This window comes from Mobula hypostoma, chromosome X1 (assembly GCF_963921235.1).
Source record: "Mobula hypostoma chromosome X1, sMobHyp1.1, whole genome shotgun sequence".
In the NCBI taxonomy this organism is placed as follows: Eukaryota; Metazoa; Chordata; class Chondrichthyes; order Myliobatiformes; family Myliobatidae; genus Mobula; species Mobula hypostoma.
In genome coordinates, this window is record NC_086128.1 from 30,698,428 (window position 1) to 30,718,715 (window position 20,288).

Consider the following 20,288-nt stretch of genomic DNA (forward strand, 5'->3'; position numbering starts at 1 on the left):
TTCTGAGTTGGATGATCAGCCATGATCATAATAAATGGCGGTGCAGGCTCGAAGGGCCGAATGGCCTACTCCTGCACCTATTTTCTATGTTTCTATGTTTCTATGAAACCTATCAAATATTGAAAGGCCTACATCGAGTGGATGTGGAGAGGATGTTTTCTGTAGTGAGGGAAGTCTAGGACCAAGGGAACAACTTCAGGATAAAGGACGTCCCTTTAGAACAGAGAGGCCGAGAAATTTCTTTGGCCAGAGGATGGTGAATCCGTGGAATTCATTGCTAAGGATGGCCACGAAGGCCAAGTCATTGGGTATATTTAAAGCAGAGGTTGATAGGTTCTTGATTTGTAAAAACGTCAAAGGTTATGGGGAATGGATTTAAGAGGGATAATAAATCAACCATGACAGAATGGCGCAGCCGACTTGATGGGCAGAATGGCCTAATTCCGCTCCTATACCTTATGGTCAGCTAAGCATGTAACATTGTCTGCTTACAAAACTGCAGAAGCACTGGCTCATTGGATCTAATCACCTCCTCCTATTCCCATGAACTAAGAGCCATTCACTTTGAACTCCACGACAGAATGTAGGCTGCAGAGCAAATCCCAGCAGTATAGCCAACCTACATGAACAAGCCTTTTACTGGGATTTAAATATATGCTATCTAGAACTCTCAGACAGGAAAGTCAAAAATGACTTTTTAGAAATAGGAAAAAAAATTCTGAGAGCAGAAGTTAATATCTGGAATCTCTCCAAGAAACGCCTTTAAACAAATGAGTCCATTGTCCAGTTCAACCAAACCAAGCAAAATACTGCACAGCTGCTGAACTCCATTTTGAGAGCAAGCGCAAGCACATCACTGATTCCCATGGACAGTCCAAGATGGTGACCAGAGGTGCGATCGCTTTTTAAAAAATATTTTATTTATGATTTTCTACAAACTACAGCACAGAAAAAAAAATCAATAGTATAAATAGAAGGATCATTGCAATACAGACAAAAATAGTAATAATACATATCTTAACAAATGAGCAAGTCACCCATATTAAACATGAAAAATTAGAAAGGAAAACACCTAACCCATCCACTATCCAACTCCAAGCCAACCATATAAGTATAAATATTTGAAAGGACATTTGAGGTAAACTTTTATCACCCCAGAACTATATATTGTGCAATCGCTTTTAAAACCAAGTCTTAAAGCAACAGATCTACTAACAGCAGCTGAGATACTGCTGCAGAAATGCCACCGGACACAGCAGAATCTGCCCACCCTCATCCAATCACCACACATTATGGAGGTCAAATCTTTGGGTATATTTAAATGGAGATTGATAGGTTCTTGATTAGTAAGGGTATCAAAGGTTACAGGGAGAAGGCAGGAGAAGTGGGTTGAGGGGGATAATAAATCAGCCATGATGGAATGGCAGAACAGACTTGAGGTTGTTTCAAAGTTCAAGTAAATTGATTATCAAAGTACATATAGTAGTAGGCAGCCATCAATCCCAGGGGATCATGGGTTTGCGCCTCTGGTGGACTGTGTCCTCTCCAGGACGCACACCTGGGTGGGAAGATTTGAAGAACCGGCTGTTGCCCATGCAGTGGGTTCCCCCTCTCCACGTCACTGATGTAGTCCAAGGGAAGGGCAAGCGCCAATACAGCCTGGCACCAGTGTCGTCACAAAGGATGCCAAAGTGAAGTTGTAAACAACATCAAACTGCCTTAGGGACCTTGGCTCTGGATTTCTTCCTCAGGGTTTACTCCCGAAGCCTTCCCCATGGGTTTAAAAATCAAAATTCTCTTTCTCCTAGGCAGACTGCCATCCAAGACTGCTGAGCCCCACCTGTCCGACAAGGACCTGGGATGGAAACCCAGGTTGTCAAACGGAATTCCGAGCCGACACTGCGGTCATGTACTGAGGAATTAATCCAGAGAGACGAAACAATGACCCATCTTCAAAAGGATCAGCAGAAACTCAAGACATCGATCCAGAAAAGACTGGAAGACTTACAAGTTGGGGAAAACCAAGGAAGCTGTCTGACTAAGGCCAACAGAAAACCGAGAGCCCAGAGAGGGGAGTTTGACTACACTTCCAAGGAGGTGAAGCAATTGAGGACAGATCTCGGAAAAGGGAAGCGGACACTTGAAAGGAACCTGAAGATGACTATCGACAGTTTAAATGAAGTGGAGGAGTCCAAGAAGAAGCTGACATCTCGACTGCAGGAGGCTGCAGAGGCAGCCCCGGCTAAATGCTACAGATTGGAAAAGCTCAAACAGCAGCTACTGATCGAGGGAATGAAGAAGAATATGGATTCAAAGGATGATGTGCTGGACATGTGGTACATGCTGCCTTTCGCTAGTTTTCCTGTGATTGAGGAAGAGACCTTTGGCCCTTCTCCCACTGAGTCAGGTGTCGTGGGGAGGGCTAGCTGTGGGCAGCCTGGGTTACAGCAGGACCAGGAAGGAAAAGAAGCGGGGCTCCGGACACGAGACAGGGAGCTCAGAGTTGCAGTGGAGGTATGAGTGAGAGATTGACAGAGGAGTTGCCAAGCAGACCCGATGTATCCCCTGTAGTGTCCGAGCCTTAAGGGTTTAGGTGAGGGGGTACGGAGGTCTCAGAGGATTAGGAAACCCCCAGATAGGTTGGCCTATGTAGCGCCCGTGGGACGGGCATAAGGTCCACTGCTTGGGGAGCAATGTCACTGTGTGTACCTGGATTGGGTTTTTGTGTCTGCAGGATTGGTTGGTGAGTTATTTAGAAGTCATTAGGACATGACTTTATTTGGTGGGGGGGGGGAAAAAAGAGTGTAAGGGGTTTCTTCTTTTATGTTACTGCGTAGGCCAATGAAAATGGCTTCTTTGTTATGTTAAATGCTGAGAAAGTTCTGTCGCTAGCAGCTTGTTTGGGTTACATTATTGATAACAGAGTGAATGAATCAATTGGGATAGATGTTATTCTTTCTAGTGTGTCTGCAAGTTATTGTGATGCACGGGTTTGGAGACAGAGACAGAGAGAGACAGAGAGAGACAGAGAGAAGGTGCTGTGAGCCAGCTAACAGGGTCGGACCCCGAGCAGGAGTCTGAGGTCCAGGGTTTTCGGCGAGGAGAGGAGACGGAGACAGACTCATGTGGAGCGTCTGGTTGACCACCGTGGTTGGTCCCAGGCGGCAGGTCGAGGTGGTCAGCGGGGATCGAATGGTGAAGAGAGGATCGTTACTAGAGCTCCAACTGTTTTGTGCACAAAGAGATTGAACTTTGATAAGTGTGGCGCCTTTTATTTTCCTTTTATATTTTATCTATTAATTATATAGTTCCAATAATATCTACGAACTGTAATTCATTTAATCGCATCTGGTGTATTGTCTGTTATTTGGCAGGGTGGGGTACATCACACAGCATCCACACAAACTTAATTACCCAGTTTGGCGAGGCCGAGGGCTGTTTCCCTCGACAACAGCAAGTTGCGCGACCCTGAGGCTTGCCAGGGGGCTACGTACATATATGTCACCATATTCTACACTGAGATTCATTTTCTTGAGGGCATTCACAGTAAATCTAAAGAAACAATTGAATCAATGAAAAAAACCTAAGATGAACAACCAATGTGCAAAAGGTAACAAATTGTGCAAACACAAATAAAGAAAAAATAAATAAATATACAAGTAATAAATATTGAGAATGAGTTGTAGAGTCCTTGAAGTGAATCCATAGGTTATAGAATCAGTTCAGTGTTGGGGCGAGTGAAGTTATCCACACTGTTCAAGAGCCTGATGGTTGAGGGTTATTACTGTTCCTGAACCTGGTGGTGTGAGATCCAAGGCTCCTGAACCTCCTTCCTGATGGCAACACTGAGAAGACAGCATGGCCAGGATGGTGGGGGCAGTAGTGAGGTAGTATAGTTGGGTTGAAGGTTCATTTAACACAAGTAATTTGGTCTAGATAACAAGAGTCAGAATAATCAGAACCTTGCACACTGACAATATTGAACAAATGTAATCTATCGTGCTTTTTCAGCAGACTAAACTGGATAGGTATTGTTTTAATGATGCTGGCGAGGATTAAATATCAGACAGGTCTCCTATTCCTGTATAATAAAGGTAACAGGATCTCATATTACCAAAGTGAACTGACAGAATCTTGATTCAAGTTCTCATCCCGAAGACAGGCCTTCCAACTATGCAGCATTCCCACAATATTACACTTGATATATTATGTGTACATGAAGCTGTTTCATAAGCACAACCTTCTAACTCAAAAGGAGTGCTACTACTGAGGCAGGAACTTATTGGGTTTCATTCCAAAATTATCTCTAGTTGCTTTCCAATTGGAATTACTACAATCCGATGGTTCAGCGCAAGAATGTTCTACACCCCAATTCTGTGGGGCTCAGTGAACAATGAAGACAGGGAAATACTTTTTGATACTAAGAAACCAAGGTATAGGGTTTGTATGGGAAAGACACCACAAAAAGGTCAAGGATCCTTCTTCAGAGCAGGAAAGGAATTAAAGAGCCAGTCCAATTTTAACTTGGAGAGAAGCAGAAGGGAAAAACATGAACTTTACTGATTGGGTGCAGACTAAAGATATTAGGGTAAAAATAGTTTTAAAACTGACAGTTAAAGACAGAAGAGAAAAATCAGAGAGAAATTGAAACTGAAAAGATACAGCCACAACTGCTGAAATACAGAGCAATGAGAAAATGACATCTTACCCAAAATAATTTAATTTGCATTTTATTCAAACGGAGGGCTGAAATGAGCCGAGACAGAAGATATACTATCCCTGAACAGCACAGATGGCTGGAAGACAAAGATCTGGGTGGGAGAGAGAGAATTTAAGAGTCAAAGACTACAAGTATGCCTTGTTTGTTATCTAAGATTCTGCAAACAACAGTGGAGTCATCTGCAAAATTATAGATGGTGGTTGAGCTGTGCCTAGCCACAGAGTCAGGAGTCAAGAACTGAAAACTCATTTGTCTGCAAAGCTGTTGCACCACCCACATTTCAATGCAGCACAGACTATAAAGTAAGCACCGAAATACAGCATCCTCGATTGAGGAAAAAAGTGCAAATGAAACACTGCTTCACTTGAGTGTTTGGGTTCCTGGATGGTGAGGTAAAAATAGGTTTGAAGAAGTGTTTAGTTGCATAGGAAGGTGCTGTGAGAAGGCGAGTGGATGGAGGACATGGAAGAGTGGCCCAAAGAGTTTAAGAGACAACAGTCCCTTCAAAATTCTGAAAAGAGGAAGGGAAGATGGATCAGGTAGTGGAATCCAGTACAGGCAGCATGGTAGTATGGCAGTTAGTGCAACACGTTTACAGTGCCAGTGACCACCGAACAGGGTTCAATTCCCACCGCTGCCTGTAAGGAGTTAGTATGTAGTCCCCAGGACCGCGTGGGTTTCCTCTGGGTGGTCTGGCTTCCCTCCACTTTCCAAAGACAGGATTAGTGAGCTGTGGGCATGCTATGTATGGAAGCATGGGATATTTGTGGGCTGCCCCCCAGCACAAGACTCAGACCGTGTTGGTTGTTGACGTGAAACAGTGCATTTCACTGTATATGTGACAAATGAAGCTAAATTTTCTTTCCTTAATTCCAGCACCTTCAATGAATGCTAGAAGCCACCAATGAATGAGAGTGGGATGCAAGGACAAGGGAAACCCTACCTTGTTCTGCTGGGAGGACAGAGTGAGTGAGAGAGAAGTGTGAGAAATAAAGGAGCACAGTTGGGTGCCTTTCATCTTCTCTATTCCCATCACCCTAGAACACAAACAGTCCTTCGAGGAGATGCAACAATTCACTTGCACTTCCTCCAACCTACCTCAGTGTTCTTGACATCACCGATACATTGCACAAAGCAAATGCCAATTGGGTAGCTGCTTCATTGCACTGCTCTGTTCAGCCTGCAAAGGTAACCCTAAACATCTAATCGACTGTTACTTTAATCTTCCATCCCTTGAAACCTGACCTCTATCTTTAGTGGTACAGGAGCCTGAAGGCCCACACTCAACAATTTAGGAACAGCGTATTCCTGTCATCAGATTTCTGAATGGTCCACAACTACCACCTCACCCTTCTTCCTTTTTTGGTACTTTTGCAATTTGTAGATTTGCTTTGAACTGTCCTGCTGCCACAAAACAACAGACATCACATCTAATTAGTGATTCCTACAATGTTCCAATGATTGCCTGATGGAAAAAAAAATCGAAGAATAGACCACAGCCTGTGTCCGGGCTTGTCTGACCTTTGGGACTAATATTGAATTTCAGGTAACTTCCCTCTCCACAGATGTGGCTAAACTTTCCTGCTTCAATACATTTCACTTCCATCTCCAAAAGCTTGGCTTCTCACTTCCACAGTTCTCACGAAGGGTCTCTGACCTGATGTATTATTTTTCTGGTTGACCTGCTCAGTGCTTTCAGCTTTTTGTTCAGGTTCTCCAGCTCCTTGCCACAAACTGGTGACTGCCCATTCACAAAAAGGCAGAGAAATGTATCGCAGCTGATTGCTACCCAATCAATCCACTCTCAGATCACCTGGAGAGTGATGGAGGGAATCACTGACAGCGATACCAAGCAGCACTTAGGCCTGGCAAACCCAAGTTGTGCATCAGAGACTACGAGGTTCCAGACACCTTAACCTTGGGTCAAAGACCTGAATTCCAACTACCCACCCCATTTATAGCAGCATTTAACCATGTATGCCATTAGAGAGCCCTGGTAAAGCTAAAGTTAGTAGGCAAAGAGAAATCATTCCAATGCAAGGAAGATGGTTGAGGCTGTTAAGATATTAACTTTCCCAATCCCAGGACATTGCTGTTGTTCTGCAGAGCAGTGTCAGCCTCACCCACCACATCAATGATCTTTCTTCCATCATAAGGGGAAGATCACCGATTCCATTCGAAGCATGACTATCTGAATGGGCACACAAGACTTAACACCTCAGAACAAAATGCCAGATTCAGTTTTCAGCAGGCTCAGACACCTCCTCCAATTACTTATGTTATTTAAGCGCCTGGGAACATTGTGCAGCTGAGCATTTAGTGTCACAATCAGCAAATGATCAACCACTTTAGCTGCCTTCCGTGCAGCCTCATGCATAACACTCTGAAAACAGCACCCCCACCAGAGGCTAAATTGCAACACTTAGGACAACAGTGGGCAAATAAATTTCAGACTCCCCAGGATTGCCCGTGTCCACTGACAACATTTAAGTAAAACTGTGGCATTGGTACAATATTACAATTTATAAAGCTGACTGACAGCACTGTAGCATTGTGGTTCGTGCCACACTTGACAGTGCAAGTTTTCCAGGTTCAATTTCACTGCTAACTGTAAGGAGTTTGTACATTTTCCTGTGAAAAGGTTTCCTCCTGGTGCTCCAGGTTCCTCCCATATTCCAAAGATGTACAGGTTAAGGTTAGCACATTGTGGACAAGCTATACTGGCACTAGAAACACTACAACACTAATGGGCTTCCCCCAGCACATCCTCAGACCGTCTGTTTTGATGTACATGTGGCAAATAAAGCTAATCTTTCTCTTTACTCAATTGAGGGCTTACAATCAGAACCATAGAGATCAGCACACACACAGGCCCTTGGGCCCAATAGGTCCATGTCAACCATCAATTCTACATGAATCCCTTTATATTCCTCACATTCCCATCAACTCTCCCCAGATTCCACCACTCAATGACACAGTGGGGGCAATGCTGTTGTTCCTTTGCGCGCCTTGTGGCACATCGGGTGGCATTTTTCCCGTTTCATACCATTTGACTTTTAAAAAAAAACCAAGGCCGAGTTGCTAGCTCGACACGCAACTCAGCATGGATGGAAAGCGTGCAAGGAATCAGCCAGACTCAAACTCAGGGCCATTATCTTGAATTCCGGTGCTGATGCCACTACATCACCGGCCAGTTTGGGGGGGGAGGGGGAGAGAAAGAAAGAGGTCATTGTAACATCCCTTTGAATTCATCTCCAGTTGTGGGTAGAAATAGACCAACCGAGAACTTGCAAACTTGACACAGACAGCGCAAAGTTCATGTTGAATCAGGTACCATAAGGCAGTGCTTCCATTAGTTGAACCGCTGTACCACCAGTTTCTTCTTGACAGAAGGTTAGTATTGCTTTAAAAATAAAAATCTATCTGTACTAAAAAACTTAAGCTATGAATGTAGACACAGCACTGACTGTAATAGTTATCCAGCTATGGTAATTTGCACTTGATTAAACAATCTCATGCATTAATACAGTACCTTGAAAGAGTAGTCATCCCCCAGTCCTTTGTTCACATAACTGAGCATTACAACCAGGGATTTTGATCAAGTTATCTGAGAATTTTTATTTGTGAATCCCATGCTCCTATTTTCACAGTAGACCCAAAGAAAGGGAAAATTGTAAAGCATGAAAAACTAAAAATTCAAAAACTGAAATGTCAGCATTTCAAAAGTATTCACCCCATCTTGCTCAGTACTTAGTTGAACCACTTCTCACAGCTTATTACAGCCATTAATCTGTTTGGATAAGCCTCTATTAGCTTTGCACAATGTGATGGAGCAAAATTTGCTCATTCCTCCTTGCAACATTGCTGAAGCTGTGCCAGGTTAGTTGGGGAGCAGCAGTGGACAGCAATCTTGAGGTCTTGCCAGAGCTGTTCAATTGGGTTAAGGTCAGGACTCTGACTGGGCCACTCAAGGACATCAGTTTTGTTCATCTGAAGTCACTCCATGGTTGCTCTGGCAGTGTGCTTTGGGTTGTTGATCTGCTGAAAGAACCTTCCTCCCCAGCTTAAGCTTTCTGGCAGAAGCCAGCAGGTTTTTATCCAGGATCTCTCTGTATTTAGTGGCATTCATCTTCCCAACAATCTTGACTAGATTTCCAGTCCCTGTTGCTGAAAAACATCTCCACAGCGTGATGCTACCTCCACCATACTTTACAGAAGGGATGGCGTTACCTGGCCGATGCGTAGTATTAGATTTATGCCACACGTACAGCACTGTGCAAAAGGAGGTATAGATAGATATCTAGATATAGATAACACTTTTGCACAGTACTGTATTTGTCAAGGTAGACTGGAGAGCGAGTTTGTAAATCTGGTGGGAGCAGTTTGCTGGGAATGGCGAGGGTGGAACACCATGGGAGGGGTATGGGACAGATGGCAGAAAAGGTGTGTCAGGTGTGGGGGGGGGAGGGGAGGGAAGAGAAGATGGCTAGTGCAGGTGCAGACGCCAAACTTGCCTCCAAACAATTGGTTTATTGATCATTACAAAATGTCTCTCCGCTGCTTCTCACTCTCTCCCCTCTCCCTTTTCCCAACCATGATTCCCCTCTCTCTGTTCCTTCCTACTCCTCGTCCACAATAGAGACCCACATCAGAATCAGGTTTTTCATCACTCACATACAAGGCCAGATTATCAGAACAGAATTAGGCCATCTGGCCCATCAAGTCTGCTCTGACATTTCATCATGGCTGATCCATTTTCCCTCTCAGCCCAATCTCCTGCCTTTTCCCCATAACCCCTCATGCCCAGACTAATCAGAATCTATCAACCTCTGCCTTAAATACACCCAATGACTTGGCCTCCACAGTCGCTTGTGGCAATGAATTCCACAGATTTGCCACTCTCGGGCTAAAGAACACAGCTGAACAGGCCTATCATTTTACTTCTTCTCCCTCTCTCCCTTCTTGAAAATGAAGTGACATTTGCAATTTTCCAGTCCTCCAGAACCATGCCAGAGTTTTTGACTCTTGAAAGATCATTATCAATGCTTCCACATTCTCTTCAGCTACCTCTTTCAGAATCCTGGGGTGTACACCATCTGGTCGAGATGACTTATCCATCTTCAGGCTTTTCCATTTCCCAAGCACCTCCCCAGTAACGGCAATTTCACTCACTTCTCCCCACTGACACTCACATTTCCGGCATACTGCTCATGTCTTCTACAATAAAGATTGATGCAAAATACTTACTCAATTTGCCTGCCATTTCTTTATCCCCCATTACTACCTTTCCAGTATCTTTTTCCACTGGTCTAGTATCTATCTGAAGAAAAGTTTGGGATCCTCTGTAATATTACTGGCTAACTTACGTTCATATTCCATCTTTTCCCTCTGACTTTTTTTTTTAAAAAGTAGCCTTCTGTTGGCTTTTAAAAGCTCCCCAATGCTCTAACTGCCCACTAATTTTTGCTGTATTACATGACCTCTCTTTGGCTTTTATGTTGGCTTTGATTTCCCTTGTCAGCCATGGTTGTGTCATCCTATCCTGCCTCTAGACATCTATCCTGCACCTTCCAAATTTCTCCCAGAAATTCTAGCCATTGCTACTCTGCCATCATCCCTGCTAATGTCTCCCTCCAATCAACTTTGGCCAGCTCCTCTCTCACATCTCTAATTTTCTTTACCTCACTGAAAAACTGATACATCGGACTTTGGCTTCTCTCTTAAATTGCAAGGTGAATTCTATCATATTCTGATCACACCTCCGAAGGGCTCCTTTACCTTAAGCTCTCTAATCAATTCTGGTTCATTGCACAACACCCAATCCAGAATAGCTGATCCCCTAGTGGGCTCAACCATGAACCGCACGAAGAAGCCATCTCTAGGCACTCTACAAATTCCCCCTCTTGGGATCCAGCACCAACCTGACTTTCCCCAATCTACCTGCATATTGAAATCCCCCATGATTATTGTAACATTGCCCTTTTGACATGCCTTTTCTATCTCCTATCGTAATTTGTAGCCCTCTTCTTTGCTACTATTGGAAGGCCTGTATACAACTCCCATCAGGGTCTTTATACTCATAGTTTCTTAGTTCTACTCACAAGCATTCAATCCTTTCTGATCATTTGTCACCTAAGGATTTGGTCATTTTTTTTAAACCAAAAGAGCCACCCCAACCCCTCTGCCTACCCACTTGAGCTTTCAATACAATGTGTATCCTTGGATGTTAAGCTCCCAGCTATAATCTTGTCAAAGCCATGGCTCAGTGATGCCCACAACGTCATACCCACCAGTCTCTAACTGCGCTACAAGTTAATTTACCTTATTCTATATACTGCGTAAATTCAGATATAACACTTTCAGTCCTGTATTCATCACCCTTTTCAATTTTGCTCCCCCCCACACTGAAATTCACTCCGCTGACTGCAATTTTGCTTTATCATGAAATATGTCATGATTTTTAAAATTTGTTTTTTGTGGCAGTACAGTGGAATACATAAAAATACTACAATACTGTGGCCTAATACTTTTCCAGAGTACTGTACCACTCAAAATAAAATGCCTATCCTTGCCTGTAAAGACTAAGTGTTACTTAGAAGATACCGTGTAAATGTGGAAGAAGCTCTTGTGGATGGATGAGCCTAAAGTGGAACTTTTTGACCTCAATATTAAGTGGTATGTGTGTCATATATCTAATACTGCGCACCAGCCAGCTAACCTCATCCTTACCGTAAAATATGGTGGATCATACCATGGGGATACTTTTCAGCTGAAGGGGCTGGAAATCTGTTCAGGAGTGATGGGAAAAAGAATGCTGCTAAATGCAGAGAGATCCTGGATAAAAACCTCCTAGCCTCTGCCAGAAAGCTTAAACTGGAGAGGAAGTTTGTCTTTCAGAAGGATAATGACCCAAAGCACACTTCCAGAACAACCATGGAGAGGCTTCAAATGAAGAAAATTGATGTCCTTGAATGGCCCAGTCAGAGTCCTGACCTTAACCCCATCAAACATCTCTGGCAAGATCTCAAGATTGCTGTCCACCACTGCTCCCAACTAACCTGGCACAGCCTGAGCAACTTTGCAAAAAAGAATTGGCAAATCCTTCTCCATCACATTGTGCAAAACCAAGAGAGACTTATCCAAAATAGCTATGATAGGTGGTTCAATTGAGGACTGAGCAAAGGGGGATGAATACTTTTGAACTGCTAACGTTTCAATTTTTGAATTTTGAATTTTTCACTCTTTACAATTCTCTGGTTAAATGGATGATGGGGTGGAGACGCGTCTCTACCAAAGGAGGTGTAAGGCGCTCCTTCCCTCCACTAGCCTGCAGGTCACTTTTGGGCAAGGCGTAGTACCTGCTTAGCCCCCCAATTAGGGTCACGTGAAGCCATGCGAGCAAGTGGTGGTGGTCATATGAGCAATTGTTGCATATCACAAGTCCTGATTATGCAATTACTGACCACAGACAGAAAATCTCTGAAGAGCATTGATAAAGGGATTGGACAGGCTAGATGCGGGAAGATTGTTCCCGATGTTGGGGAGGTCTAGAACGAGGGGTCACAGTTTGAGGATAGAGGGGAAGCCTTTTAGGACCGAGATTAGGAAAAACTTCTTCACACAGAGAGTGGTGAATCTGTGGAATTCTCTGCCACAGCAAACTGTTGAGGCCAGTTCATTAGCTATGTTTAAAAGGAAGTTAGATATGGCCCTTGTGGCTACAGGGGTCAGGGGGTATGGAGGGAAGGCTGGGTTCTGAGTTGGATGATCAGCTATGATCATAATAAATGGCGGTGCAGGCTCGAAGGGCCGAATGGCCTACTCCTGCACCTATTTTCTATGTTTCTATGTTTCTATAACGGCCGGGGTCACCCATCTAGTAAAGACAATGCCCAGAAAGCAGCAATGGTAAATCACTTCTGTAGAAAATTTGCCAAGTATAATTATGGTCATGAGAACATGATCGCCTACGTCATATAATGTGACACATAATGATGAATACTGTGAAATAAGTAACACGTGATTCACAAATAAAAATTCTCAGTTAAGTTGATCAAAATCCCTGGTTGTAATACTCACTTATGTGAGCAAAGGGCTGGGGGCTGAATATTGTTTCAAGGCACTGTATGCAACAACTCCAGGACAATCTGCTTGTTATAACATTGGTGCCTGCAGAACAGTGTGCATACATTTCCTATGGGAAAAGGGTAGCTGCACATCATAGAATATTACAACACAGTACAAGGCCTTTCACCCACGATGTCGTGTTGACCTCAAGATTAATTTCACACTTTCCACCTTCATACTCTCCATGTTTCGATCTCCCATTTGCCTAAGAGTTTATTAAATGTCTAAAGGATCTGCCTCTACCACCATCATTAGCCAGTGTTCCACACACCCACTATTCTGTGTAAAGAAGTTACCTCTGACAACCACCTCCCCCCATACATTAAAATTATGCCCTTTTTTGTTTTAGCCATTTCCACCCTGGGAAGTACTTCACTGATTGCAAAGTATTTTGGAATACCTTGAGTCTGTGAAATGTCCTACAGAAATGCAAGTCTACATCTCTAACACAGATGCATTCCAGCTTGAGAGGAAACTTCAAACAGATCAGTGTTACAAAAACCCATGTTGCCGATCCCATCCAAAGCAGCTCAGTCTAACGGTTGCCCGTGAAGAGTCTGAAAACCTTTCTCCAAACTGATACCAATTCTTCCACAGGGGAACCATCAAGTCCCTCATTTCATGAGCCAACCCTATTGGAGGCCAGCTTTAGCAACGCTCTGCAAAGCTGCTAACCTCCATATCACACTGAGTTTGACAGCCATGATAAGCCGGACCAGAGCTGGCAGGCTGGTGAAACTAGTAACAACTGAACCAAACCATCCAAATGCAATAAACCAAGTTTTATCCAGCCCTCTCTTGATATTTACAAAACATATCCAGTCAGGGTCACTCAGCCGATCGGGAGTGGGGAACCTGGTCAGGATTTGCTTCCCAATCACAGGATGCTTCAATGTAATGCAGAACCATTATAACTGGGACATTTGAGGAAAAGCACTTGCTGGTTAACTCTGGGCTCAAGTGAGCAGCCCTACCTCCAAGCTACTGACAGAAAACCAAAACAGGTCTAATCAGCAGCGCATGAAAACATACTGTATCTTGGGTGCTCGTCACTTTCTGATACTGTTTCCCTTCGGGGGAAATGGGGGGGGGAGAAGAGAGAGATAGAGATAGAGATAGAATCAAACAGAAACTGTGAACACGAACCAAAACAGTAAACCGATTGCACACGAGGAAATTCCGAATACAAACGCACGCCGCAAGCCCTTGACCCATTTTCCCCGCTTCAAAGCATTGCCAAGAACCTGCCCCAACTCCTGGGCACAGCACTCATCTTTCATTAGAGTTGTTGTAAAGGGACAGAGGCCGTTTGTGAAAAGAACTCCTCCCTACGTTCCCGTAACCAGTGCACCATCTCCCTCCTTGCAGGCAGCCCCCGATCGCCAGCCCTCTAACCTGACTCAGCAGCCAAAATCGGACCCAGACGTGCGGGAGCCCTCTCGAAAGTCACAGCTTCAGACAAATGCAAGCAATTCTTCCCGGTGAAAAATGGGGCGAACAAAAAGAATAAAAATATATCCCAGGAAAGCGTTTTCAGGTGCAACTGGGTCAAATCTCCAACTCCAGCAGGTCACCGGTGGGTGTCCTACAAAGTCCGCCCAAGCCCCTCTCTTATTTCCAAAACTGAGCGCTTACTCAGGAATTTTCGCCGCTCCAGGCACTGAAATACTTTCCTCTCTCCCGCAGCAACAGCTTCCGCGCTCGCTAGCCGGCAAGCTCTTCCGTGTGCGCCGGCCAGGGTCCATTCCACCACCCTTCCCCGTCAATCATCGTCCTAACCACGCCCACGTATCAATCCCGCGCCGTGCCTGTCAATCAGACAACCAAAGCCACACCCTCTGCCTCTGCCTCTGCCAGAACAAGCTCATACAAAAGGTCATGAACCCGAACCGTTAACTCTCTAGCTTTCATTTACAGATGCCGTCTGACCTACCGAGTATTTACGGTTGTGATCTCAAATAAACTTCAATCAGGGTTCAAACGACTCCACGCCCTTGGTGTCAATCATGATTAATCGCGCCACCTGTCAGTCAGTGTCAACGCCGCGCCCACTGTCAATCAGGCCCCTCCTTCCAAGATCAATCAACTAACGGTAAAGTGAAATGCCTGTCACAGCCAATGGGGAAATGGGTTACTTGCAACAGCCAATAGGAAAGAAAACGTTGCAAGAAATGGTAAACATTGTAGCTTACAAAAGTTAACGATAGGAGCCAATGGAAACAGAGGGATACGTTAGCTATCATCAAAGGATGTATGGTGTAACCAATGATAATGTAGAAACGTCTGAACTTAACCAATGGCCATGGCCTGAGAGGTTGGAGCCAATAGGAAAATAGATTAGACTGCTTTATTAAAGCAACGGCAGAGGGATTGAATAATCATATTAAGGGAGTTGGCGATGCAGGAATTCACATTAAAAGGGTTGCTGGGCATGGGTGAGAGAGCACGTCTGGGTATTTTTAGCATTTTTAAGGGGTACAGGGGTTTTTTTATAGAATATGATGAATAAACAGGAATAGGATACTAGGATGGTCAAAGGTGGAAGGGTGAAGTGTAGGTTTGTGTGTGTGTGTGTGTGTATGTATGTATGTATGTATGTGTGTGATTGGGTGAAGGGATTTAGAATGTATGTCTAGTGCACATTCTGGAGCAGAGGGTGGCGGTAATGCACCATTAAGCTGGATGCCAACCGCCGTAAAACAAGATACAGACAGACAGATAGATTGAATAATCATTCGGTTATGCATGTGCGGAAAGTGAAATAATTACAGAATTGGAAATCTGCAGGTAAAACAAGGGATTACTCTCTTAGATCAGTGTCATCCAGATAAAGGTCATCAGAGGTTAATCCCATGAAGTTGGAAACTTTTAAACTGCTTATTGGCAGCGCATTTGGGACATCATAATATAATCAGACAGTTTTCGTGTTTGAGGAAACATGTTTGAAGATGTCTTCACCAGAGTGGCTAGAACTGAACTAGTATTTGTATTTGGACTTCGAGAAAATTTAACAAAGTTCCTCGAAAAGAGTTAATTCAAAAGTGTCCATGGCACACTTTTGAATTAACTCTTTCTGAGGAACTTTGTTAAACTTTGGACTTAATATTCGCACAAGTAGAAGATTAGTCAACAGGCAAGCAGCAGTGAGTGGCATACACGGGTCATTTTCAAGTTAAGAGTCAGTACTGGGACCACAACTGTGTACAATATATACAGTCAGTGACCACTTCATTTGGTATCTTCTGTAACTAATAAAGTGACCACTGAGTATATGTTCATGGTTTTCTGCTACTGTAGCCCATCCACTTCAAGGTTTGCTGTGTTGTGCATTCAGAGATGCTCTACTGCCCACCACTGTTGTAACGCCTGGTTATTTGAATTTCTGTCAATTTAACCCAGTGCAGCAAATTCTTTTCTGCTACTCACTGGAGGTTTATTTTTGTTTTTCACATGTGTCACGTACCCTGTGACGGGTTAAGGAACCTGCAGAAATGGAAAACACCTTGGAGTCCAGTATTACTATTAATTAATGGTATTTATTAGTAACTACGCAATACAGTAATATAAATGTAGATAAATCAAACAGATTAGCAATGATTATATATAAGTATATCAGCAAGTGTGGAAATATATGAAAACCAAGCTTCTTCAAGTCTGGGGGTAAATAAATACAGTTTTACGATGATGAGTAAAGTTCAGTTCAGTTCATGGTATTGAGTTGAGTAGTGATGGAGAGAGAGAGGTGTTTGGTTCTTCAGGTGAGCTGACACCGTCGATCTTCCCGTTGTCCTCCGAATTCCTTTAGAAGTTACCGACCGTGACCACAACAAAGGGGACCGCTCTTCTGTGGTGGAATTATCAACCCAGGCGAGGGTTGGACACACTAATAACTCCCCACCGGTCACGCCCTGTTCACACTGCGAGAGCCACTGATCGATCCGCCAAATCGATCCTCCAAAACCCACTTTTTCTGTGGGCACAACAAAGCTCATTCAGTGTCCAAAACCATGTGTCCCAGGTCTATCATCTGACCTTCTATTTATCTCCCCATGCTGAGTACCAACTGTCTCTCAAATAACTCCTCCCTTCTCTTTCTGTAAGAACGTACAAGCAGGCAATGTCCTTGGGAAAGTATAAACAAACTGTGAGCAGTCTTTGTCCCTCTCTCTCCTTCTTTCTCTCTCTCCTTTTAACAAGGTGTCTGTTGTTGAGCATCTCTCTCTCTCTTTTTAAAAGCACAATTCATAGGGGTAATTCAGGACCCCATCACACATGATTCTCTGTAACCTCTAGAGACCGCTGAGCATGAAAATTCCAGGAAATCAGCAGTTTCTGAGATACTCAAATCACCCTGTCTGGCACCAATAATCATTCCATAGTCAAAGTCATGTAGATCACATTTCTTCCTCATATTGATATTTGGTCTGAACCTCTTGACCATGTCTGCATGCTTCAGAAAAGTCCAATGCATGCTTCTATGCATTGAGTTGTTGCCACATGATTGGCTGATTAGATATTTCCATTAACTAGCAGGTCACTGAGTGCAAATGACGGGGTGGGAGCGGGGAAGAAGTGTACCACAACCAAATTTAAAAATAATGGGAAATAGTTTATAGAGAGAGATGCCCTGATGTAAGGTCTTGACCCAATAGGTTGACAATTCATGTCTCCACAGCTGCTGCTTCATCTGCTGATTCTACCAGCAATTTCTTTCTACTGCAGATTCCAGCATCTGCAGTTTATTTTGTCTACAGGGAGATATTGATAGGCTAGGCGAGCGGGCAGAAAGTTGGCCTTTACTTTAAGAGGGTTACGGTGAGGAAAGAGTGAAGTTGTTTATTTAGGGAACAAAGAACAAAAGAAGAGTGGTATTTAAATTTCCATAAAGTTAAAACAGAAAGGAATTTGCAGATTCTCACACACCAAATACAAATCTGACGCACAAGTGCATCAGGTAATAAGGGAGGCTAATGAAATGTGGTAAACAGGAAAAAGTCTGCAGATGCTGGAATTCCAAAGCAATACACACTAAATGTTGGAGGAACTCAGCAGGTCAGGCAGCATCAATGGGAATGAATAGATAGTTGACATTTCAGACCAAGACCCTTCTTCAGGATTCAATGGAACGTTGGCCCTTCGAGATGATTGAAACATAAAAGTGAAGATGTTTTACTGCAACTCCATGAGTCACCAGTAAGACTCAGTCAACACACCCCCCCAATCCTTCCAAGGAAAAATCTGATTTCTTTGGAGGCTGTTCAGCAGTGGAATATGTAGGTCCGTTAAAGGTTGTTGCATAAACTCATTTGCAGTTAGTTGTTACTGCTCTGGGGCAATCGAACATCTTACAATGAAATGCCGGCCACATTACCTGCTCAGGGAGTTCACTGTTGTGTTCATCATTACTGTCTACATCCCCGTGAGTGCGAGCACCAGAGATTCACTCGGAGAGCTTTACAGTACCACCAGCTCTCTACAAAGCAAGCATCCAGACAGTCTCTTCATAACTGCAGGAGACTTCAATCATATTAACCTGCAGGATAGTTTACCCGAATTTCACCAATGTGTCACCATGGCCACCAGGGGAACAAAGAAATTGGACTGTGTTTATATAAACAGAAGCTGTATTTACAAAAACACGAGGAAGTCTGCAGATGCTGGAAATTCAAGCAACACACACAGATGCCTGGCCTGCTGCGTTCACCAGCACTTTTTGTGTGTGTTGCCTGTATTTACAAATCTGCCCTATGTCCTCATTTTGGCCTTTCTGACCCTATCTCCATAATGTTAATCCAAGCATACTGACCACTGCTGAAAATGAAGAAACCAGTCAAGAGGACCATCACTACATGGCCTAATGAGGCAATCTCTATGCTTCAGGACTTTCTTGTACAGGCTAACTGGCAGACGTTCAAGGAGACCGCCACAAACAGAGAAGACACAAAATCTGATGAATATGTCTCATCTGTCACTGGCTACATCTGTAAGTGTGTAGACGACATTGGTACCTCAAGAACAGTCGTCTCACAGCCCTACCAGAAGCCCTGGCTGAATGCTGAGACACGCTCCCTTCTAAAAGTCCAAGACGCCGCCTTCAAGTCTGGAGACAGAATAGCTCTCAAAGCAGCCAGGAGAAAGCTCATCTTGGGCATCAAGAGATCAAAGACCGCCTGTGTACATAAGATTCAGGAATACCTGTCTGATAACGATCTGCGGCATATGTGGCTGGGCATCAAGGGCATTACTAACTATGCAAGGAAAACAGCTTCGAATGTACCAGTGACATCTCCCTCCCTGACGCTCTAAACAACTTCTATGCTGGTAACACAATGCCAGCCACAAAAGCTCCCTCCCTCCCAGGTGAGCAGCCATTGTCTGTAACGGCAGCAGATGCGAGAAGGACTCTGCAGAGAGTCAACCCCCATAAGGCGGCTGGGCCAGACAACATCCCAGGCCGCGTACTCAGGGAAGGTGCACACCAGCTTATTTTCACGGATATCTTTGACACCTCACTCATCTAGGCTGCTGTCCCCACATGCTTCAAATCAGCCACCGTCAACTCTGTACCAAAGAACTCCACACCTTCAGAACTAAACGATTACCGCCCAGTGGCATTGATGCCAACCATCATGAAGTGCTTTAAGCAGCTGGTAATGGCACACATTCCTGCCACGTTGGACACTCACCAAAGTGCTTACTGACAGAACCACAGATGACACTGCTGCACTGGGTGTTGGACTTGCTATTGAACAGACCTCAGATAGTCAGGATACACAAGCACTCCTTCCTCCCCGTGATCTTCAGCATGGGTGCCTCCCGCCCCAGGACTGTGTGCTGAACCCATTGCTGTACACTCTGCTCACACATGGCAACACGGCCAAACAGCAAAGCGATCATATTGTCAAGTTCGCCGATGACACGACAGTGGTGGGGTTCATCACCAATAACAGAGATGGCCTACAGACAGGAGGTGGAAGAGCTCGAGGTCTGATGCCAGGCAAATAACCTCAATGTCATCAAGACGAAGGAGATGGTTATCGACTTCAGGAGAACTCACACCACTCACACCCCTCTTTACATTGGCGGCATAGTGCTGGAAACTGCGAGTAGTTTCAAATTCCTGGGAGTGCACACCTCATACAAACTCTCATGGCACCAGAAGTCATCCAACACAATCAGAAAAACTCATGAACGCCTCTACTTTCTGAGGAGGCTGAAGAGAGCTGGACTATGCACATCTGCCCTCACGTCCTGCTACAGATGCACAGTAGAGAGCATCCAAATATATTGTATCACTGCACGGTATGGAAACTGCACTGCAGCGGACAGGAAGGCTCCACAACAGGTAGTCAAAACTGCCCAACACATCACCAGCAACAGCCTATTCACCATCAAGAACATATATACAGAAAGGTACCAGTAAAAGTCCAACAACGTCATG

General features: G+C 44.2%; 1 protein-coding gene across 3 annotated transcripts in view; it reads right to left on the minus strand.

The window, feature by feature from the left end:
* LOC134340542 (oxysterol-binding protein-related protein 6-like) overlaps window positions 1-14,608 on the minus strand; it is a 128,035-nt gene extending 113,427 nt beyond the window's left edge. For 2 of the 3 annotated variants that reach the window (XM_063037907.1, XM_063037905.1), the window contains exon 1: window positions 14,483-14,608. The gene's annotated coding sequence lies outside the window, so the exon portion shown is untranslated. Of the gene's footprint in view, window positions 1-14,242; window positions 14,455-14,482 lie in introns of those variants that run through there. The other variant, XM_063037906.1, reaches the window with a different exon arrangement.
* Window positions 14,609-20,288: the final 5,680 nt, after the last annotated feature.